General features: G+C 39.2%; 1 long non-coding RNA gene across 1 annotated transcript in view; it reads right to left on the bottom strand.

The window, feature by feature from the left end:
- Positions 1–1,025: 1,025 nt before the first annotated feature.
- The window catches only part of LOC135231552 (uncharacterized), a 55,779-nt gene continuing 31,875 nt past the window's right edge, over positions 1,026–24,929 (bottom strand). Inside the window, exon 3 of the long non-coding RNA XR_010322317.1 lies at positions 1,026–1,748. This is a non-coding gene — a long non-coding RNA (uncharacterized LOC135231552). The remainder of the gene's footprint in view (positions 1,749–24,929) is intronic.

The raw sequence follows: 24,929 nt of genomic DNA, 5'->3' as shown, positions 1-24,929 counted from the left end.
GGCCTTGGGGGCAAGGGGGAGTAGTGTCAGCACTGGTTGTGTTAAACCATGCACAGCGGTGCAGGTGTGGCACAAACAGTAGGTAACATCTACATCTTTGAAGCAGCTGAAGACCAGTTCCAGACACAGTCTGGGTTGTTGATCCTGGCAAATTTGTCCCTTACTTGGCACTACAGCCCTCCCAAAGATTCTGTAAGTTACTCCATGTCCCTCTAACAAACTCTTGTTCTACTTAATCACCCAGAGTTGGTGTCTATTTTTGCAACTGAGGGCCCTGACTGATCCAGTAAATTTCCTATAAAATGGATGCTTTTCTCCAAAATCTTCTCTCTATGAGTGGTATTGAGTCTGAATCTTTATTCAGGGTACTACTTTCAGACACCCAGAGGGGTACACTGAGATGGTTCAAGTAAAGCCGAAGCTCACCTACCTACCTAGTGGTGGCAGGGCAGAGACTTAGACCCAGGTTTCCTGGCTCCAAATCAAGTGCTTTTTATGCTCTTCTAAATCTCTGGGCACAAATAAATCCCTTTTGAGTTGTCAAACCAATTTAAGTAAATGCTATATTTTATATTCATTTGGAATAACTTTAGTATTATATTCAGCAGAGAAGCTATAAATTTCCACCTAATGAAAGGGCTTTTTCATCAACCTTACATGTTGTTCCTCCTCGTCACACAGTATGAAACCCACAACCCATTGCCTTCGAGTCAATTCCAACTCATAGCAACACTACAGGACCAAGTAGAACTGCCCATAGGGTGCCCCATAGGGTTTCCTAGGCTATAATCTTTACAGAAGCAGACTGCCACATCTTTCTTCTGTGGAGCAGCTGGGGTTCAAACTGTTGACCTTTTGGTTTGCTATGGAGCACTTAGCCACTGTGCTACTAGGGCTCCTTTCACACAGTGTAGATCATTACTTGTAACAGTATTTGCAGGCTATCCCCAGCACAGCTGTGCTAAAACTAAAAAACCTTTCTACCTTTCATTATTAATAGGCTACTCTGGAGCATCTACATTCCTGTTCCCATCCATGGAGCTGCATTCCTCTCAAGAATCGGTTGCATTTGTTCTGAACCTATGTATGACAATTATACTTACTATTGCAAATTCATACTAGTAAAATATCGGAGGAAACAGTAAAATACTGATATAAAAAGAATTTATTGTTTGAAAAGACTCAATAGAGGCAAATTACTTAAAAAATTGGTGAGGAATTAGAAGGTTTGTAACCACAAGACTGGGGAAAATCATGAAAATAAAGCAAGTTTCTGTCCTCAGAATACTCCTCGACTGTCTTTAAGTTCTCAATCTACTTAAAAGACGCTCAAATGGGAAATTATGGGAGACGCATTATGTATATGGTATATGTAAGAAAGAACAGCAAGCCAATACTCGGAGTATGCCCTGACCCAATATCAAATATTGAAGAATGACTATGCATATACATATTTTAAAGTACATGTAAATAAAATGTGCATTATTATGCATCAATTTTTATGACTCTCCACTTTTAGCTGACTTTGTTGATTAACAACTCCTGGGTCCGATCACATCGTATGGGAGGTCTGCTACTGTGGTTCTGTTTGTGGTCATTCTCCTGGCTGAGAAACCTACCTGTTCTGGGTGATACAGCTATGGGACAGACTTGATCACCTGTGGCCTGTGTCAGGTTCTGTTGATCTGGAGGTTCTAGGTCATTTGTGCTGTGTAATCCAGCTTCCGTAATAAGGTGGAACCTTCTTCCTGTTCATGGGACAGAGAACGTGGAATTCAGTGTGTGCAGGACAAGTTCCAGAAACCTAGCTCTCTGAAAGCAATCATCGATTTATGTTTTGTCCTATGCAGGAAGATTATTATGAGACAACACCGGATGATACGAGTTTCACATCCAAATCAATCCAAACACACTAGGCTATAATCTAGAATTTGAGGAGTGGCAACTTTTACAATCTTCTGTAGATGACAGTGGAGAATGAATAGGAAGAGCCTCACCATTTTCCCTACTAGAGACTGCTTACAGGATAATTCATAATTGTCATAATATATTCATAGTTTGTAACACAGTAATCCATCTATTCTTTTATATTCGAAACTTATTAACTGATTATGTATACTTACTAATGAAGGTCCAAGAGACTACAGCCTTCAGTATGAATTACGATTGAACATTAAAAAAAAAAAAAAAAAATCCTGACTACTGGACCAATAAGCATCATGAAAACTGGAGAAAAAATTGAAATTGTCAGTGATTTCATTCTACTTGGGTCAGCAATCAATATTCATGGAAGCAGCAGTCAAGAATTTTTTTTAGCAGTCAAGAAATCAAACAACGTATTGCATTGGGCAAATCTGCTGCAAAAGACCTCTTTAAAATTTTAAAGAGCAAAGATTTCACATGCATACAAAACTGGATGATGAAAAAGGAAGACAGAAAAGTTGATGCATTTGAATTGTGGTGCTGGTGAAGAATATTGAATATACGATGAACTGCCAGAAGACTGAACAAACCAATTTTAGAAGAAATACAACCAGAATGCTCCTTAAAAGCAAGGACTGCGAAGCTTCAACTTACTTATTTTGGATACGTTATCAGGAAAAACCAACTCCTAGAAAATGACATTAGATTTGGTAACGTAGGGGTCAGCAAAAACTAAGGAAACCCTCAATGACACACATTAACACAACAGCCACAACAATAAGCTCAAACATGCCAATGATCATGAAGATGACACTGGACCAAACGACGGTTCATTCTATTATACATAGGGTTGTCATGAGTCGAAGCCAATTTGATGGCACCTAACAACAGGTGCCAGAGACAATTCTAGACATTAGGGACACAATAGTGAACAACAGCAAAAAGTCCTGCCCACATCAAGGTTACATTCTAGGGGGGTCATTTATTTTCTATCAGTCTGCAAGCTCCTGGAGATACAAACTGTATATAAACCACCTTTGTATTTCTAGAATTTAACACAGCACCTGGCATGGACAAAGTAAATATTTATAAGTTGAATTAAACAAATCGAATAAAATCAAATCTAATTTTCTAAAAGTAAGATGCCACAAAACTTGGTAGTTATTTTTCTGTCATATTAGAGGTCCAGACTGTTCCCTGTTTGTCTAAATTTAGTTTGAATGATATAACAACCTTGTTTGAATTATGCCCCAACTGCACATAATCCAGAAACCCAGTGCAACTGCACATAGACAAAGCCTATTTCCAAGGATTTTTGTCAAGTAATTATTATTATTATTTTGCCAAAAGCAGACTTTGCTTCAGAAAACTGAATTCCAAAAGACTACATCAGGGCTTCCAAAACAATTTTTAAGTATGGCATGTTTACACATAGGAAACTTAGACCTTGGGAGCCAGTTCCAAAGTAAGCAATGGAAACAGTCAAAGATCAAGATAAATAACAAAGAAATTACCTCCAATCACAGCCTGAAAGGAATAAATGTGAAATGTGCACAACTGAATAGAAACGTTCTGAATGTCTATGTGCTCATTGACATTAATCATTTGCCTTCTTCCTGCAACAACCACTTTTGGAGCTCAATATTTAAAGTGCTATTTTTATTTTTCTGGTTCATAGATATGTTTAGTACAGAAATTTTAATTCAGCAAACATTTTTATGTCTTCTATGTGCCATGCATTGTGCTAGGGACTCCAAACGGCTTTAGGATAGAGCATGACCCGGTTTCCATGCTGGTTTTCCTCAGAAGAAACTTAAACAAATGTCCTCTTTCAAATCTGCTTCCACAACCTAGACATTTCACAGTTTGTAAGAAGAAAGCTGCCATATATTTCTCAGCACTCGTTTCCCTATCACTCCCCAAAGTAAATTATTTTCTTGAACAGTAGAAAAAAAGCACCTTGCTTCCATGTAATCTGATAGTCTGTTCTGGGCATGTTGCCTTCTAGAGCTAACAACTGTGCAGTCTGTGGACCTGCAGAAATGGTGACTCGTGAGGCCAAGGAAGAGAGGAAGGCTCCACGTCTGCCAAGCCAGATCTGCCCTTTCTGGGCTGCCAGGCTACTCCCTGGTAAGGAGCAAAGACAGCCTCTCCACATCCTGGGAGCTCCGTATAGAATCACTCACTTACACTTAAATAAATAAAGCAAACTGAAGGCTAATAGTATTATTAGTGCTGTAATTCTCAGTGTTGGTCTAAAAAAAAAAAAAAAGCAGTAGGCTAATGGGGCAGGGGTAGAGGGTGCTGAAACTTACAGGAGTTTACACAACACTAAACACCCAAATGAAAAACTTTTCAGACTTAGATCGCCAGGCCTTTCTTCCAAGGCACCTATAAAGGTGAATTCAAATCGCCAACCTTTCATTTAGCAACCGAACACATTTGCATCACCCAGGAACTCCTATGTAGCCATAAGACCCACTGCCATTGAGTCAATTCCGACTCATAATGGCCCTATAGGACAGAACAGAATAGCTCCATAGGGTTTCCAAGGAGCAGCTGGTGCATTCGAACTGCTAACCTTTTGGTTAGCAGTCATTGCTCTTAACCAGCAACATTAAAATCTAATTCTCTGGAAGAAGATTGGGGAGAGAGGGTCTTGTTTACATTATTTTTGAACTGATGTAACAATCATCAAGAGAATAAACGGAGAAAAGTATAACAAAACCCAAAATATTTACCAAAAACCTGAGACTACTGAGTCTCATAAAAACCGGGAGACATGGATGTCTGTTTACCAGCTCTTTAACCCAAGGCTTCACATGGCTTATCTATTTTGTATGCTTTGAGAAACAAAGCAACAGAGTAAAAAATCATTTGTGCCTTCCAGACAACTGTGTTCTACCTCTGAAGTACCTTTCTATAGATGGTAACAATATGAACAAAGAGAAATAGAATGATATTTTGTTAAATACTTTTTGCTACATTTAAACGCTTCTTAAAAAAATTAAAGGATGCTTTTCCATTGTGCTATTTTCCTTCTCTATTCTTCTCCTGGATGGAGGTTTCCCCTGGATCGAGTGTCGTGTAACTGCATTTGCAGAGAGGATAATTTGCTGGCCCCAAAGGAGTTCCTGGGATACTGACAGAATATGTTACTAGATGGACCCCAAAAGAGGAGCATCTGGTTGCCCTAAATGCAATGCTTGCTGCAGAGAAATCGCCATAAATAGCCTTAACAGAGACCAAATGTGTCCCTTTCAATCCAGTGTTTTATCACCCACCAAAGGAATTTATCGAGCAGAAGGGAGAGAGCGGGGGTGAAGTGGTTTTAGCAAGGCATGGTTCATAACTCTTTTATTAGACCAACAGGTCAAGGTCATAAAAGCCGTAAGATGGAAAGTTAAAGTCATTGTTATCCAGCCTCATTTAAGGAATGAAAATAGGGAAAATGGAGAGAAGAAAAGTAGTTTCTCCAAAGGTTAGAGAAAGGAAGAGGATTATATTTAAAAGATGGAGAATTCAAGAGGAATTGTGCTGTTTTGCTTAATAAAAATATACTTTGGGTAGAAAACATACTTTGGTTGAAAAAAATTCACAACTAAAATTTTTCCAGTTGTACTACACTCCGATCTTGATAAATTCAGGGTTTCCTTACTCTGACTCCGAGGAAACGATTTCAGAACTCTAATCTTAGGAGAATTAAAATAAAAGCAAAAGAACAGACTTGTGTCATTAGAGGAACATAACCATCAAACAAGCTGGTTTGGTACAAATTAACAAAAACCAGAACAAAGAGTCGATAATTCAAGTACACATAAATGCAAAAGTGTTAGCATATTTAAGGACTATTTATATTTTATTTAAATAATAATAAGAGGCCATGTGACACAGAAAGAATAAAAGATTTTTTTGGTGCACTATAAAAGGTGCATCTCACTATTTCTGAGGAGAAGGAAGCTCTGTGTAGAACTCCACAAATAACAACCAGTTAATTGAATTCTGGTGAAATGGAAGAAAACTATCTCCAAGGGAAACCCAGACATTTCATGGAGGTCTCATAAACCAAACCAAAACCAAACCCGTTGCAGTTAAGTTGATCCCGACCCATAGCAAACCATACAATAGAGTAAAATTGCCCTACAGGGTTTCTTTCCAAGGAGTAACTGGTGGATTAGAGCTGCTGACTTTTTGGTTAGTAGCCGAGCTCTCAACCACTGTGCCACCAAGGCTCTGGAGATCTCATAAAAAGCCACCAAACCAAACCCATCGCCATTGAGTCAATTCTGACACATATAAACCCTGTAGTACAGAGTAGACGGTCCCATAGAGTTTCCAGGGAGCAGCTGGTGGATTCGAACTGCCAGCCTTTTGGTTAGCAGCCGAACACTCAACCACTGTGCAACCAGAGATCTACTAAATTATTGACATTTTTTCCTTGACAGAATGGCAGGAAATACCAACATGCCACTACTGCTGGAGACTTCGCCCAATTTTCTGGCATCACCAGAACCCTCTTGCTTTGGATAATTAATATGAACTTGGATGTGAAATTCAACCATAGTATCCACTGCACTCTCCTCCCTACCTCCTTTCATGATTCCTTTTCTATGACTCTGCATCTACTTTCTTGACAAGTCTTTGCTTATTTGATGTCTTATGGACCAAATTGCATACACTTAGATTTAAATAATGTTGCATAAATGGAATAATAAAAAATAAACAAAGCCTGGCATATGGGCAAAACTGCCGCTTCTCGTCCTGTCTTCCATCCTTGTCTTTTAGATCTAATTGTGTGCAATTTAAATTAGAAATAGTACTCGTGTTTCCCCTGCTGCAATCCCACCATTCTTATAATGAAAGGGCTAACTGCCGTCTTCATCAGCCCTTTATAGCACACAAACAACTCAAACTTTACTACAGATGATTGATTGAGCCACTAAAGGCATCACAATCCTATAATTGAGCTGTCTGAACAGTATCAAACGCCCACAGAGATGTGTTGGGAAAAGAACTCAGACCTATCTCATCAAAAATAAATCCTGCTTAATTGGAATCACCAGCATCTTTGCCTTTGTCTCCTCTTACTCTTTTTTACTTCAACTACTCTGAAGTGATTGCCCTAGCTCTGTCTTGCCCAAACAGAATTGTTTGATTTAACGAAGGGTCAATACTTTGGCTAGGATTTGGTACACCCCGAACACTTCTTGCTGTTGAACACGTAACCACTAACACCATTTGACTCCCTGACTGCTGCCTGTGGTCCCTGCACCAAAGTCGCTCTGTTGAATAACAATTCAGCAAGGCTCTCTGACCTCTACCACACCTGACATTTTTAGCTCTGAGTCATCTTGCTGTCCTTCATTACAGATGCTGACAATACTTCATCCCTTTTGCTAAATTCACAAGGAAGCCAGGTCCCTCTGAAGCCAACGCCAGTGTCCTGAGCTGATTGTAGTTGCAAAGAATACTGCCCTCCATCCAGGCACTTCTACCCATCTCTCCCCTCCTCCTTTCTGAGCTGCCAGTCAGCGCCAGAACTCTTTTAGTACCTACATGTTTCTGCTTATAACAAAGTAATTACAGAGAACACTGCTTTTGTTAAAGTATAGCCAGTCTTAGTGACACAGGGTTTTGATGATGTGTTTTCTTCTAAGAATGACAGCCTCTGAAGGGTATTCTTCTTCCTTATCACCTTGGAAGGGACCTGAGGAAATTTGGGGACTTATGGAAATGTTTTCTATCTTGACTGGTGTCATGATTACATGAATATAGACAACTGTCAAAATTCAGTGAACTCTACATTTAAGAAGAATGCATTTTATTGTATACAAATTATACTTCAAAAAGGTTGATTTTTAAAAGCTGATAGGTTGGTACGCAGATAGACAAATAGAGACAGAAACAGGCAAACAGATAAAATGAAGCATCAGCTGACTACGAAATCAAACTTACTCAACTGACAAACCAATTCTAATTTTTAATTTTATTTTTATATCCAGGATGGAGTTTTCTAAACTGAATATAATTTGGAGTTTTAATCACAAATTGTTAGTGTAAAATTCTAAAAGTTTAGCATGTCATGTATTTGGAAACCTGCCAAGCATTTGACCAGGCAACATGAAGTATTACCTTGACACAGCTATAGGAAAAGCAGGCAGCTTAATTTCCCCTATACACACACAGCTAGAGGCAAGAAACTTGGTTTCTCCAGAGAATTTCTAAGAACCAACATCCTCCGTACTCACTTTATGTGGCGAGGGTGGGATTCCAAATCTATGGGAGAAAGAAGCCTTAGGCTAAAGAGATGATTTAAAAGATGCATAAAGAAAAATTTCAAATATACTGTTTCTAGAGCAAAATAACATTTGTTTTCTTCATTGTGTAAGACTATCTTGAAGGTGAGAGCCAAGCTCAACTACTCCTTCTAAATCAAAATAACTCTTTCGTTTTTACCCAACAAAGAAGAGAAAGGGGGGGAAATAAGGTCACAAGGTAGTATTCTCACCTAGTAGGAATACTAAAAGGAATGCCATTGTTGTCGAAATGTGCAAGGTACATAAATCATGTGGGCTAGAAAAAACAGGGCATGCAATTAAGTATAATATCAGGAAAGCATGATTTTTCTTTGACAAGTTTGAATTGTTCAATATAAAGCCTGGGGAAAATGAACATGAGAAAGGAAAAAATAAAGAGGATATGGAATGAGGTAAAGTTTCTGAATATCAGATGCTGCAAAGCAAAGGAAAAATACCGTAAAATATTCTAAAATATCCAAAGTAGTGGCATATAGCAATGGCAAATAAATTCCAAAACAGTAGGTAGTTAAGAAACAGCTTATATTTAATTTTAAGGGCAGTCACAGACAGAGACCCCCTACACATACACACATACACACACAATATTCTTCACACTTAATCCTGTTGTTCACTGTGTGAGCCCCAGCAGAAGGCTAGAGGAAAAGGAGCCAGGCAAAGAGGGATGGATGTACATGTGAGTTCCATGAGAATTTTCACCATATTTTTAGGACAAAAAAAGTATGTTGCCAAATGACTTAAAAGAAGCTCAGAGAGAGATACTTCATTCCTTGAAAATGATGTTCCTTTGCTCATACAAGCTAACACATTATAACACCTATTTTTATTTAACAAGCTTAGTTTCCCATCTCTAAATTCTGAAGTGTGTGGTTCTAAATCTATTGTACTAAGTCTTTGCCAAGGTATCTCCCGACAGCTGCCCAAGCAATCAAATCAAAAGAATCAATCTAATCAAGTATGCTATATTCCTTTAGAAGTCCCTGGGTGGTGTCAATGGTTAACACGCTTGGCTGCTAACTGAAAGGTTGGAAGTTCGAGTCCACAAAGAGGGACTTCAGAAGAAAGGCCTAATGCTCTACTTCTGAAAAATCAGCCATTGAAAATCCTGTGGAGCACCTTTCTACTCTGACGCCCATGGGGTCACCATGAGTCGGAGTTAACTCAATGGCAACTGGTTGGTTGGTTATAGTCTTTTAAAGGTTTAAAAGAATACTTCCAAACAGTAACATCTAAATATTTAAATACCCCCAAACATGTGGAATTCTGCACCTCTCAGAAACATTTAACTGCCTAACGTTTATAACCCATATGATGGTGCATAAAAAAGATACTAATAAATGCCAGGCATGCTGCTAAGCACTTTACATACCTTACATTAATTTGTTTATTCCTCACAACAACTTCATGAAGTAGGTATCATCATGTAATAGACGAAGGAACTGTGGTTTACAAAGGATACATAATGAGTCCACAGACCCATGGCTAATAAATGGTGGAACCAGGATTCAAACTCAGGTCTATCTAAAACCTAAGCCCAGACAAAAATGGATCTTGTTGCCACTAGGACATCCATCTAATTAAGACATTAAGAACACCAAAGGCTGAAACCTCACATGCATTGAGAAGAAATCTTTGTGTATTATGTCAGGGGTTCTGTTTGTTTATTTTTCTATTACAGAAACCGGTGCATCAAAGTGGTTAAGAGCGCAGACTATGTAGACAGATCACCGAGTTTCAAATCCCACCTCTGTCACTTATTAGCTGCATGACCTTGGACAAGTTATTTAACCTTTCTACGGCTCAGTTTCTTCACCTGTAACATGCGGATAATAATAACATTACTTAAGTCATAGGTTTTTATGAGGGTTAAAATGATGTGCAATATTGGTATTATATCTTTTTTAAAAAGATCTTTATCTTTTAGGTGCATACTGAACCATTTAGAGAAAAAAAAATTTACGTCAAGACGGTGGGGTGAAGGAGTATAAACAAAACAAAATTGGCCATGAGTGGATAATAAAGATGAGTCATGGGTATGTGGAAGTTCATATACTGTTCAAACACAGGGACTCCTGTGTGTGTTTGAAATTTTCCATAATAAAAAGGTTTTAAAAATATTTTATATAAAACACTTAAAACTACCTCCGGCACATATAAAATTTATTATTACAACAAAAGTTTCATTTTCAAAGCATTTGTGTGAATCTATTGTAACTCTATTTGCATTTAACCCTTTCCTATGTCCAGTACAAGGAAACCCTGGTGGGGTAGTGGTTAAGTGCTACGGCTGCTAATCAAAAGGTCAACAGTTCAAATCCACCAAGCGCTCCTTGGAAACTCTATGGGGCAGTTCTACTCTGTCCTGTAGGGTCGCTATGAGTCGGAATCAACTCGATGGCACTGGGTTTGATTTTTTTTGGTATGTCTAGTACATAAAGAAAAGTAAACCATAAAAGATTTATTTTCTATATCTGCAGCTAGCTTAGAAGAAAGGGTAACTGAAGCCATCCAAGGAAATGTAATCTAAGGGAATCAAAGAATCAACCATAGTTTAGACAAGTATCGAGTTGAAGAAATCTAATTGTGTGTCCAGGTCCTATAAGCCAAAGATTCCAAGTCCTTGGGGGGAAAAAAAACTTAGAATTAAGATACACGACCTAAAGATCCCTCATGGTGCAGTGGGTAAAGTTCTTAGCTGCTAACCAAAAGTTAGGCGGTTTAATCCCACCAGCCACTTCATGGGAGAAAGATGTGCCAGTCTGCTTCTGTAAAGATTACAGTCTTAGAAACCCTATGGGGCAGTTCTACCCTGTCCTATAGGGTTCCTACAAGTCATAAGTGACTCAATGGATACACACAATCTGGAAATTTATGCTGTACGGTGAAAAGAAAATAGGATGTGGAACCAAATAATAATGATAAAAATAAGTATAGCTCACGTGTATTGATGATATTTTATGTGTGAGGTACTGTGACAAGTGCTTTTAAATTTATTACCTTATTTAACCTTCTCATTTACCCAGACCGTGAAGTAGGTGTGGTCATTTTCATCCCCATATTATAGGTGTGAAAACTTTGGCCAACAAAGTATAAGCAACTAAAGCCTACCTCATAATAAGACTGAAATGGGTGCTATATTTCATTTCCAGACATAACTGGTTCAGGAAACTGAGGTGTTCCAAAGTTTTTACCAGGCTGACGAATAAATGACTAGTCCATCATCCTCCAACTAGCTAGCTAGCACAGGAGCCAAAATGCCCACACCGGCAGCCTGACTCCAAAGTCTTCACTCTCAACCACTTGACTGTAGAAGACCTGGGTTCAGCTCCTGGCTCCACCTAGGCTTATAATCTTGTGCAAGTCACTAACTTTTAGTCCCTACATGAGTCATTGCCATTGCTACACCCTTCCTGGTTCTTTTTGGCCTGAAATCATAGATGTGACCATTTGCAGATCTCAGGATATCTAGGTTCCAACAATTATCACGATGAAGCAGGAAAGCCATTAGCAAACTTAGAATCACTGTGTGGTTGTTGTTAGATATTGCTAGTGGCTGTCAACCCTGGCTGCACATTAGATTCACCAAGGGAGCATTTAAAATTACCAATGCCCAGGTCCTACTTTCAGATCAATTAAATCAGAAGCCCTAGGGATGAGGCCTGGGCATCAGAATTTTTTAAAAGTTCTCTAGATGATTCTATTGAGTCTGTGTTGAGAGTAACTGAGTTAAAAGTTGGGGAAAGCCATGGTCGAGCATAGGGATTTACTAGAACCCAAATAACCTAAATATTGAAGTAAACACTTCAATACAATGCTTCTCTATATTCCTATACCTTACTTCTGCTTAATTTAAAAACCTTAGCCAAAATTAAACATGTAAATATACTGTTCACAATTTTATGAGGTATGCATATACATATAGGCACATATATACATGCACAAAAATATATGTAATAAGTATAACTGTGTGAGTGCATTATTTTTACACTACTAGAGTCCTATATTCTATACATCAGATTTTCAGATAAAATCAGGATCAAAATGTTAGTACTTCCATTCTACCACCACACACACACACACACTTCATGCTAGTACTGTATGAGGCTGGAATGTCACCTTTGCAGCTTTCTAAGATGGAAGAATGAAAAAAGTTATTTGAGTTGCTGACAAAAGAAAATGTCTTAACTCTGGTTATAGTCACATATTCAAACCAAGGAAATAAATGCCTTAAACTCTGCTGCCTTATTGTCATTTAAATTGGAACATTTTAATTTTTGTGGCAAATTCTGCAGGGCTGTTACATTGGAACATGTTTAATAATTTTTTATGTGTCACACAAAGAATTGAATGTGAACAACTGAAAAGAAAAAAGGCAATGGTATTGACATGTTTCAAATAAATTGAACATTCCTTCCTCATTTTTCTGGATGACTTATCTCCATAAATTACACCCCCTGCCATTTGTTTCCCCCAACTGTTTCTATATGGTGCAATAATTACATGCTCCATTGAATTCAAGAGGGTTAGTGAAAGTTTAGGTGAACAGTGCAAATATAAGGAAATGTGAAGGGAAAGCTGCAGGTTGGTTTCTGTTGGTACATGAAAAATAAACAGAAATTTTATGGAAAGGCGTGAAGACACCGTCCTTATTTCAGGTTTACATTTTACACAAAGCTCAGTGTTAGAAGACCTGTATCTAAGACACATTAAGAACAGTATAATTTGCATGCCTATCTTTCCTTGCACAAAATAATATTAGGAAAATATTCTTGAATGCCATTCTAGTCATACGTAAGAATAAACAGTTTATACCTTAAAAGATAAAAATCAGCAATATTGAATGGTCTGTCCTCATGGATCTGTGAGCAATTTGAATCTGAGCACATCCCTTACAGCACGTCCAGATTGTCTTAAAATCTTAGACATTTAAAGCTGAGAAGGCTGGTTAAGCTTATCTAGTCAAAAAGCAAGGAGCTGTGCTGGTGCAGTGGTTAAGTGCTCAGCTGCTAACCAAAAGGTCTGCCATTTGAATTTACCAGCCATTCCTCAGGAGAAAGACGTGGCAATCTGCTTCTTTAAATATTTGCAGCCTTGGAAACCCTATGGGGCAGTTCTACTCAGTCCTATAGTGTTGCTATGACTCAGAATCAACTTGACAGTAATGGGTAATCCCAAAGCCAGTAGGTGCCCACAAAACCTCAAAAACTAATACAAAGATTCAGCTTCTAAATCACTGTCTGGCCTCCTCCATTAGCAAGGCGAGGACTGGATGACACTGTATAATTCCTTGCACTCTGCACATACTGTGTCTTGGGAATCACCCTTCAAGGTGACCTTGGGTGTTCTTTGTCCTGTATCAAAACCTGATATGTGGAAGGAGAGGCAGGTGGGAAAGTAGGAAAAAAACACATTACGACTTGCCCTGGACCTTAGTTCCCCTATGAATAGCCCAGTAGACTCCAAATGCATTTTTGCTGAATTTATAAATACATTCCTGATAGAAGAAGAACTAAAATTATCTCATCGCCAAACAAAAGGCTTCCGCATTGAAATGTGACAGTTCGTTGCTAAGCCAGATTGTTGCCAGAAGGATACACACCATTTCCAGCAGAAATTGGTTTTGGGAACTTGCCCAGCAGCCCAGACACAAATTAAATTTCCCTGGCTCTTTGCAACATGGCAAGGCCATTGGGGGTCATCCCTGCTCCGTCCAACAGAGCCTTAAATCTCCTTTGAATTCTAGAACCCAACTAACTGAATCTTGTTATGTCTCAAATGCCAAATATTGGTATTACCTTCTGGGGCATTTCTATTTCCTCAGTTTTATTCCACAGAATTTCTCATAACTACAGACAGCATTCCTTAATTAAGCCCCAAAAGAACAAGAATAGATTTGACACTTTGAAAACTAATGACTGAAGACAAGGCAAGTTGTGGGATGACATCAAGGACATTACACATGGAGAAAGCAGAAAAGGTCATTAAAAAGACAGGAAAGACAGAAAAGACCAAAATGAATGTCAGAAGAGACTCTTAAACTTACTCTTGAACACAAAGTAGTTAAAGTGAAGAGAAGGAATTATGAAGTAAAGGAGCCGTACAGATTTCAAAGGGTAGCTCAGGAAGACAAAGTAAAGTATTATAATGAAATGTGAAAAGACATGGAGCTAGAAAACCAAAAGGGAAGAACGCGCTCAAGGTTTCTTAAGCTGAAAGAACTAAAGAAGAAATTCAAGCCTTATGTAGCAATATTGAAAGATTCTATAGGGAAAATACTAAACAACCCAGGAAGTACCAAAAGAAGATGGAAGGAATACGCAGTCACTGTGCCAAGAAGAAACTGGTCAACATTCAACTGTTTCAGGAGGTATCATATGATCAAGAACCAATGGCATTGAAGGAAGAAGTCCAAGCTGCACTGAAGGCATTGGCGAAAAACGAGGCTCCAGGAATTGATGGAATACCAATTGCAAAATGATGCAATGCTAGAAGCACTAACTTGTCTATGCCAGGAAATTTGGAAGACAGCTCCCTAGCCAACCGATGGAAAGAGATCCGTATTTGTGCTCTTTCCAAACAAAGGTGATTCAACGGAGTGCAGTAATTATCAAAAACTATCACTAATACACACAAATAAATTTTTTCTGAGGGTAATTCAAAAATAGTTGAAGCAACACGTTGACAGGGAATGGCCAGAAACTCAAGCTGGATTCTGAAGAGGATGTGGAATAAGTGATATTGCTGATGTCAAATGGATCCTGGCTAAAAGCAGAGAATACCAGAAATATGTTTACCTGCATTTCATTGACTATGCAAAGGCATTCGACTGTGTGGAGCATAACAAATTATGGGTAACACTGCAAAGAAAGGGAATTCCAGAACACTTAATTGTGCTCATGAGGAACCTGTACATAGATCAAGAGGCAGTTGTTCAGACAGAACAAGGGGATACTGAGGTTTAAAGTCAGGAAAGGTGTGCATCAGGTTATGTCCTTTCACCATATTTTTCAATCTGTGTGCTAAGAAAATAATCCCAGAAGCTGTCCTACATCAAGAAAAACAAGGCATCAGGATTGGAGGAGGACTCATTAACAGCCTGAGATAGGCAGATGATACAGCCTTGTTGCTGAAAGTGAAGAGGACTTGAAGAACTTACTGATGAAGATCAATGACTACAGCCTTCAATATGGATTGCTACTCAATATAAAGAAAACAAAAATCCTCACAACTGGACCAATAAGCAACATCATGATAAAAGGAGAAAAAATTAAAGTTGTCAAAGATTTCATTTTACTTGGATCCACAATCAACGCCAATGGAAGCAGCAGTCAAGAAATCAAGTGATGAAGCAAATCTGCTTCAAACAACCTCTTTAAAGTGTTGAAAAACAAGTGTCACTTTGAGGACTAAGGTGTGCCGGACTCAGCCATGGTATTTTCAATCACCTCATATATGTGAGAAAGCTGGACAATGAATAAGGAAGACCAAAGAAGAATTGATGCCTTAAATTATGGTGTTGGCAAAGAATATTAAATATACCGTGGACTGCCAGAAGAACAACCAAATCTGTCTTAGAAGAAGTACAACGAGAATGCTCCTTAGAAGCAAGGAAGGGGAGACTTCATCTCATGTACTTTGGACATGTTATCAGGAAGGACCAGTCCCTGGAGAAGGACATCATGCTTGGTAAAGTAGAGGGTCAGGAAAAAAGAAGAAGACCCTCACTGAGATGGACTGACACAGTGGCTTCAACAATGGGCTCAAACATAGCAAAACATGGCACAGGACCAGTCAGTGTTTCATTCTGTTGTATATAGGGTCACTCTGAGTCAGAACCAACTGGACAGCACCTAACAACAACAAAATTGAATTTAAGCTTTCAACTGAGAAAATATGTTCCACCACTACTCAAGAATGTGGTTTGTCACTGTTGTTGTTAGGAGCAAAACACAAAGTGCAAGATATCCACAGAGAGCAGTGTGCCGGCATGGGCTCATATCAGCTCACTAGAATCAGCTGTGGGCCTCTCTCCCTAACTATGCATTCAGCAGTTAAAGAGTCTGATAGGGTCTGACGGTTGGCCCTCAGTGGACCAGGGCAGGGCAGCATGGGGAAGGCCCAAAGACAAGCTTGTTTACATTCAACCAGTTGCTTATAACAAAAAATAAAAGACCACACAGAAATGGCCCAGGGCTCTGGTGGGATTCCACCTGGCCTGGAGCATGGCCAGAGCAATTTAACTTACTGCAAAGAAAAAGAAAAGGAGAGAACACCGCTTTGGAATGGAAATTTAGGTAAACTATTCTGATTTTTTTATTCTGATTCCTCAAGGTCTGTGCTAGGCTCCAAGACCACGCCCAGGCAATTCAACAGCACCAGGGGGTCAGTGACTGTCACACACGGCAGCCAAGATTGCATTAGGCCAGGTTCCCTGGGACTCAGGTCCCCAAGCTCACCCATAACAGTGGGGTGCCTGAAGCAGTCTCACAACTTCCACCTGGAAGCTAGAAGACCCATGGGAATATGTGAGACAGGATAGTTGGTAGGATCGAATAGGAAAAAATAGCACATCTGAACCTCTCATGTGGTATCATCAGGAGATACGTCCATCAAGTAAAGCATAAGGGACAGGAAAGCAGCAAGGGAAAGGTACTGCTTCGGCCTAACTTGTCCCAGACCTGACCTCCTAACAACCAAATTTCACTTAGTCTGAATTATTTGGTTCCAAAGCCTGAAATGGCAGAGCGAATAGCTGAATTAAGAAACACGCGCTTTCACCGCCCGCAATAGGGGTCGCTTGTCATGTGACTATTTGTGTTCGGAAGTAGTTACTGGGCTCACAGGATGTTAAAGGAAAAAAAAAAAAAAGTTGCCATCAAGTAGATTCCTACTCATAGTGACCCTATAGGACAGGGCAGGACTGCCTCAAAATGTTTCCAAGGAGAAGCTGGTGGATTCAAACTGCTGACCTGTGGGTTAGCAGCCTGAGCTTTTAGCCACTGTGCCAGCAGGGCTCCCACAGGATAATGGCAATATTAAATGAGGCCCATTATTTCACTTCCCCAAAGGGTAGAAAGGATTTGTAATTAGCAGAGTCCTTATAAGCTTCATACTACAGTTTCATTTGGTCCTTATGTAGGAAATAGCACATTTAAGGTTTATTTAACATTATTATTTATATCCCTTGTGGCTCATGTGTAATCTTTACTCTGACATTTTGTACCCACCCAGCTTGTGGATAAGGGTGATACAAACCGATTGAACCTGACAATGGCCTGTTCGTTATCTCCTGCTAAACATAACTGTCCCTCATTAATTAAAGACACAACATGTTGAGTTACCTAACATCCAAATCTAACTAAAAAAAAAAAAAACTAAACCATCCCATTATTGCTCTAATGCAAATAACTGTGGCTTACCAAAATTCGGAGGATACACACAAACAAGAAAAGGTTAAAATCATGACTGCTGTCCAAACTGACTTTCCAACTCGGCTGGAGAATTACAATAGACACATATATGTGTAGGTATAATAAATATGAATAGTCAGTTTCATTCATATAACAAATACTTCTTATCTTATTACTCAGTCCCTGAGGTACAAATAAAAGCTTAAACTGACTCATAGCAACCCTATAGGACAGAGTAGAACTGCCCCATAGGGTTTCCAAGGCGTGGCTGATGAATTCAAACTGTCCGCCTTTTGGTTAGCAGCCGAGCTCTTAACCACTGCACCACCAGGGTTCCAAACTGAGAATAGGAAGTGTTAATCTTTTCTTAATTGATATTTTTGGCTCCTTTTATGTCATTGCGGTTAATAAAACTATTTGGGATAGGAAACATTTTTAGATTTTATGTCATTTATTGGTTCAGGTTTTTTGCTTTGTTTTGTTTTAATTGTTATTATCTAATACATTTTGTGTGGGGTTAATGGTGAAATATTTTGGCATTAAGAACAAAAGGAATACTGCCTAAGGCTTTTCTCATTGGCAAAATGAACTAAAAAATAAAGCCCAACATTCTTTTCATCCCATAACCCCATTATGCACTCAATCAGCCAATAAAAAGTATCCAGCTGGGTACGTGGATTAAGGGCCAACCTTAATTCATTCAGTCTGAATCCTTCCAGTTAATCACCTCAGTTCAATAATTTCCAAATCTTATGTCATTTTGTCCCAGATAGACCTGGTCTAAATGACTGTTTTAGAAAAAAACTTGGCTGTTTTATCAGTAAATAGAGAAATTTCCACAAGAAGATAAAAGGCAAGTGGGTTGAACATAGAAATTTACCCAATTCCAAGAGAATCTATGTGTCTTGTGATAATCTGGCTTTACATCTGTGTCCCATTTGTGTCCCTTCAAGGCAGGCACAATCACCAAATCATTGAACAAAATACCAAAATATCAGCAAACACACTGCAGGTCATTTGGGTAGATTTTTTTTTCAGACAGCTTTTATGTTATTACTACTAAAGAAATAATTCATTGTAGACAATTCAGAAAAGTACATACAAGAAGAAACAAACGAAATCGCCCATAATTTTCCTCTACTTCTACAAGCGACTTGTGAACACTTTACTCTGTAATCTTCCAATCCTCCATGTGTGGTGTGTGTAAAATACTCAGAGATTTGAATGCAAGACAAATTACCGGCTTTAGCCACGTGGACCTATTTATCTCAGCACTAAGACTATATCCGGTCTCTGTCTCAGAAAGTTTCGAGCTTAGATTTAGAAATAATGTTGCTTGTAGTGCACCCAAACTGTCACTGAAATTCTTACCTGGATTCTGACCCCCTTACCTCCAACCCCTCTTCCTGACTCCCCAGGCTTCTGGCTAACATTTTCATTCCACCTGTGAGGCCTGTGGAGTACCTGGGTGGTACACATGTTTAACACACTCAACTATATTACATGCTCAGCCACGTGCTCAACATCTTTATCACAGGTGCCTCTCGAGTCCACTCAAAGGCACCCCTGAAGAAAGGCCTGGCAGTCTACTTCTGAAAAATCAGCCATTGAAAACCCTATGGAGCACAGTTCTGCTCTGATATATATGGGGTCACCTGGAGTCTATAGTAACTGGTTTGTAGACCTGTTACGTTTCACACGGCTTGCCTTCCCACCTGGATGCCTGACCCTGCCAGGCCCTTTTTGTTTCATTCTCTGCCTCAATTCTACCCTCTTCTCTGGTCTCCAACCTCTAGCCCCACCATGGTGTCCTGCCTACTCTTTCTTCTACTCTACCTGGATGTCTTTGTCTCTTGCTAGATCTCCTAACATTGCAGCTGTCATTGTTAGACCTTTCCAGGTGGCATCACCTAATCTGATATCAGTTCTGTTGGTCTGTCACATCCCTCCATTTAAAGAAACCCACTTCTGACTATTGGTATGTATAGATAGTCTATTAAGCACTTAGTTTAGTAATCAGTTGAAGCCTGAGGGGAATTCTTGACCCTTTCTTTCTGAGATCAGAATAAAATCGTTTTCATAGAACTGTGTTTGGAAGCAGTTACTTGCGATTACAAGTATGCTAAATTTTATGCAACTGCAGAATGAGCATAATTTCTATTCTTGGGCAGCAAGCCCATTTGCACATTACTGATCATGTTTATCCCAGATAGGAGGGACTGCAGCACATTTTACAAGTTCAGGGAATTGCTATCATACCTGCAATGTCAGCGATGATATACCAACTCACCGGACCTAGAAATCACTGATACTTCTGAGAAAGAAAGAAACTTTCTAACTTTCTGTGGCTTCGACCCTTCTGGTCCCTTCTGGTCTTGTCTTGAGCCCATGTCTCAATTGCTTTTTCAATTTTAATACTAATAATTACCATGACAGAAGTTTGCATTTTTTATATAGAAAAACAACTAAACCAATAAACCTAACCACAATTGTTGTTGTTGTTAGGTGCCATCAAGTCGGTTCCGACTCACAGCAACCCCATGTACAGCAGAATGAAACACTGCCCCGTCCTACATCATCCTCACAAAGTTTTATTGCTTTATCCTCATTGAATATTACTACTTTAAACTCACAATATAAAGTTATTGTGAAAAATGTAGTAAGTCCTAAGTGTGGACTTCTCAAGATTTCTTCTCTGATACACAACTCATCTGCTCTGCTACATTCTTCAGATGGCCAATGCAGTAATCAGGTAAGAGGACAAGGCAGGAAACCTCTTACTGAAAGACAAAAGCAAAGGCCCAGGCAGGCAGACTGGTGTACTAGCTCCCATCCCGTCTTCCTGTTCAAGAAATTGCTCCAATTCTTTCTTTCCCTATGCTATCAAGTGTTCTCTCTAATGTATCATATCCATCACATACAGCTTGAGACATAGAATGATGATTTTAGCTTCCCTTCTCTCTGAAACATTCCTCCACTCCCAACACAAACACCCAACACACACACCTATACATACCTACAACCTCCCAACACAAACACCCAACACACACACCTATACATACCTGCAACTGAAGACTCAAGATTACAAACTATTCAACAGACTCCTACCAGTTGCCATGGAGTCGATTCCAACGCCTGACGACCCCATGTGCATCAGAGTAGAACTGTACTCTGTAAGGTTTCCAATGGCTGGTTATTAGGAAGTAGATAGCCAGCCTTTCTTCTGAGGCACCTCTGGGTGGACTCAAACTTCCAACCTTTTGGTTAGCAACCAAGTGTGTTAACTATTTGCACCACTCAGGAACTCTGTGCACAGTGATAGTAATGAGTAAGTTTGACTGAATATTTACACATACACACACACACAAAAAAAAAAAATTAATGGAATTGACTAGAGCACATGGACATGACAAAGCTGTCTTCCACTGCCAAGTGGGAATAATGGCTAAAAGAAATTAAATTACATTAAAGAACTGAGCTTTATATTTTCCCCATCTCATTTGTAATCATTTATCTAACTTCTGACATCATATGTACCTAGACCCATTATGAAGAGGACTGATAAATTAGATAATAAACAGGATGAGATCACAATGATCGTATCAGGCAGAAGGAATTAGCCTGATTTAAGACCATTTTTCCGGTCCCAAGGTGAAGTCAAGAGCAGGCTCTTTTCTACCTAGAGAAACGTAACTTCAAACAGAAAAACAGACTTACAGAACATGACAAAAACACAAGCAGGCTTTAGTGCCTCCTACCGACTTCTTGAAGCTAATAGGAAAGAAAGAGAACCCCGCCAGTCAAAGAAGAAAGATAAACCTTTCTCATCGCAGGCAGGGTGCTGCCTATACTGATGGCTGAGAAGTCAGGTTGGGGGAAAGGTGAAGCTCAGCAGTCACAGGTCCTCAGTAACTGGGTGCTTTCTCATCAGTCCAGCCAAAGTCTTTCCATCAACAGGATCCAGGCAAATGCAAAGCAACAGAGCTGGTCAAGTATGTGTCTTATTGCTTCACACCATTCATAAAGATGGTATCAGACCTCTTCTTCTAATAAAGCAGATGAGCTAAGTCTGACTTATCAAGAGGGCCCAAGCAAACAGGGGGCAGCCTAGCCACACTGAGGAAGGTCTGCTCCCTTAAGCATCTAAGGGGTAGTCAGGCGGGGAGAGGCTGAAGTTTCCCAATTGAGGAGGCAGGGGACCCTTTTAAAATGTACAGTTAGAAGCTATTATGAATTGAGTTGTGTTCTGCCAAAATATGTGTTGGAATCCTAACAGGTGGATATAATCTAATGCAATATAGTCACTGCCCGTAATGCAATCTAATACAGTCAGTCGGTTGAGATCACATGAGTGTAGGGTGGATCCTAAACCTAATCACTTCTGAGTTATGAAAAGAACAGCATAGACACAGAGACATGCATGCAGATACTGGGGAAGATGGATGCCATATAAGAATCACAGAACCAAGGAATGCCTGAGGCTACCAACAAAGAATGAATCCACACGGCTGAGGCCCCTGATTTGGACTCATTCTCCAGAACTGTGAGAAAATAAACTTCTGTGCCTTAAAGTGACACATTTATAGTATTTGTGTTACAGCAGCACTAGCTAACTAAAACAAAAGCCAATCATATAATTTTGCTTTAAAGATCAGAATAAATATTGTTGAAGCAACTTGCACGAGCCAACTTATATCTAAGTTATAACGTAGGGGATGATCTGGAGACCAAAGAAAGAAAATTGCGATTCAAAATAGAATTTGCTTGGAAGAGTCTTAGCCCCAAAACTCTTGCTCTGTCAGTCTAATTTCTCAATACCACTTTTCCGTACAATATTATAAAATGTCATGGTAGCAAGTACTGTTGGGAGATGGGCGTATTTGTGCCAATAAATACACATATATTCAGAAATGAAATATTTTTTTACAGACCCCAGTGTATATAACAAAATACAAATGATAATATTTAGCCAAGTGTGTGGTCTGAACAAAGAAAAACAAGCTGTATAAATAAGAATAAGCCAAATAAATATCTGCATAAATAATTTTAATAGTTGTATTATTTATATGATACCCCAATTACAATTACAAAAGGGTTGAAATATAACAAATTGTGGAGCCTGTTTTACAATGACCTAGACTTTTTTTTTAATAATATTTTACTGTGTTGTAGGTGAAAGTTTACATAGCAAATTTTTATACAAATTGTTCCATAACATTGGTTACAATTTTCACAAAGGGTCAGGATTCTCATTATTTCCTTCTGTTTCCACTAATTTCGCTTCCCTTCCCCTTTTTGCCTTCCCATCTTTACTTCTGGGTAAATGTTAACTGTTTGGTCTCATATAATTAATTGTTTAAGGGAGCACATTACTCACAGGTGATATTGTTTATTTTATAAGCAAATCTTATTATTTGGCTGTGAGGTGACCTCCAGAAACAGCTTCAGTTCCAAGTTCAAAGGGTATTTTCGCACAATATTCTTGGGGGTTCCTCTAGTCTCTATCAGTCCCATAGGTCTGGCCTTTGTTAGGAATTTGAATTTTGTTCTACATTTTTCTCCCATTCTATTTGGAACCCTCTATTCTGTCTATTTTTTTTATTCCGTCCCTACTCAAAATGGTCAGTAGTGGTAGCCAGGCACCATCGAGTTCTTCAGGTCTCAGCTTAGAAGAGGCCATGGGGTTATTAGTGAAATAACCTAGAATCTTAATCTTCATTGTAATTTTCCAACATTTCTAAGAAGATATTAAGCTATATTCCCACTTGGCCTCATTTAACTTTTTATAAATGTGTGTACCATCATGATGTTAACTTTGAAAATATTGCCTTATAAATATTTTATCAACAAGAAGTTTTAGCACTCTCCCACCCACTGAATATGAGAAAGAAAACTATCCTTCTTAAGTTGGATGGAAAAAAATTTCCATATGTATCCACAAATTTTGACAAATGTGGGGAATTTATCTGGAGTCATTCTGTCATGGAAACTTCTAAATTCCAATCATGGGAGGTGTGAGAAGGACATTAGTTATTGAGCTTTTAAGATTGAAACTCAGCTTGTTATTTTTTTTAAGGTTTTTTTTTATGGTTTTTACTGTGCTTTAAGTGAAAGTTTACCAATCAAGTCAGTCTCTCACACAAAATCTTATATACAGCTTGTTACACACTCCCAGTTACTCTCCCCCTAATGAGACAGCCTGCTTTCTCCCTCCACTCTCTTTTCGTGTCCATTTCACTAGCTTCTAACACCCTCCACCCTCTCATCTCCCCTCCACGCAGGAGATGCCAACGTAGTCTCAAGTATCCACCTGATCCAAGAAGCTCACTCCTCACCAGCATCCTTCTCCAACCCATTGCCCAGACCAATCCATGTCTGAAGAGTTGGCTTCGGGAATGGCTCCTGTCCTGGGCCAACAGAAGGTCTGGGGGCCATGACCACCAGGGTCCTTCTAGTCTCAGTCAGACTGGTCTTATGAGAATTTGGGGTCTGCATCCCACTGCTCTTCTGCTCCCTCAGGGGTTCTCTGTTGGTATTCCCTGTCAGGGCAGTCATCGGTTGTAGCTGGGCACCATCTAGTTCTTCTGGTCTCAGGGTGATGTAGTTCCTGGTTCATGTGGCCCTTTCTGTCTCTTGGGCTCGTAATTTCAGCTTGTTATTTTATGATGGCAATCTTATCTATGTATAGATGATTCAGCTAATATACTTGAAACAACAACAGTGAGATGGGATTTAAAAAAAAAATAGAAATTAGATGTGCTTTCCTCCTGTATTAATAACCCCAAAACCAAACCCAGTCGATTCCGACTCGTAGCGATCCTATAGGACAGAGTAGACCTGCCCCATAGAGTTTCCAAGGAGCGCCTGGCGGATTCAAGCTACCAACCTCTTGGTTAGCAGCTGTAGCACTTCACTACACCACCAGGGTTTCCCCTGTATTTAATAGCTTTAAAAAATAGTGATATTGTCCTACTTCCTGACACACACATAAAAAACATCAGCAAGTGTCTTCCTTTATCTGAAGTTGCCTTTTAGGATTTAAAATTACTTGGACATCCTCATGGTGCTAATTTATAGGGAAATGAAAAAGGGGCATGGTGACTTTCTTTAAAACATGGTACCAGTCTCTGCCCCGGATTGAATTCTTTGGTTCTGATTTCAAAGGCTAATTTAAATGGTACGTGAACAGACTGATAGCCATATGAATGTAAATCATTTTCTACCTCTAGAATCTGCAGAAAGGGAAGAGAGTGGTTCAGAAGGAAAACACAAGAAATTT

This window comes from Loxodonta africana, chromosome 6, assembly GCF_030014295.1.
Source record: "Loxodonta africana isolate mLoxAfr1 chromosome 6, mLoxAfr1.hap2, whole genome shotgun sequence".
Classification (NCBI taxonomy): Eukaryota; Metazoa; Chordata; class Mammalia; order Proboscidea; family Elephantidae; genus Loxodonta; species Loxodonta africana.
The sequence above is the reverse complement of the archived record's forward strand: the minus strand, read 5'-3'. Positions and strand labels throughout refer to the sequence as shown.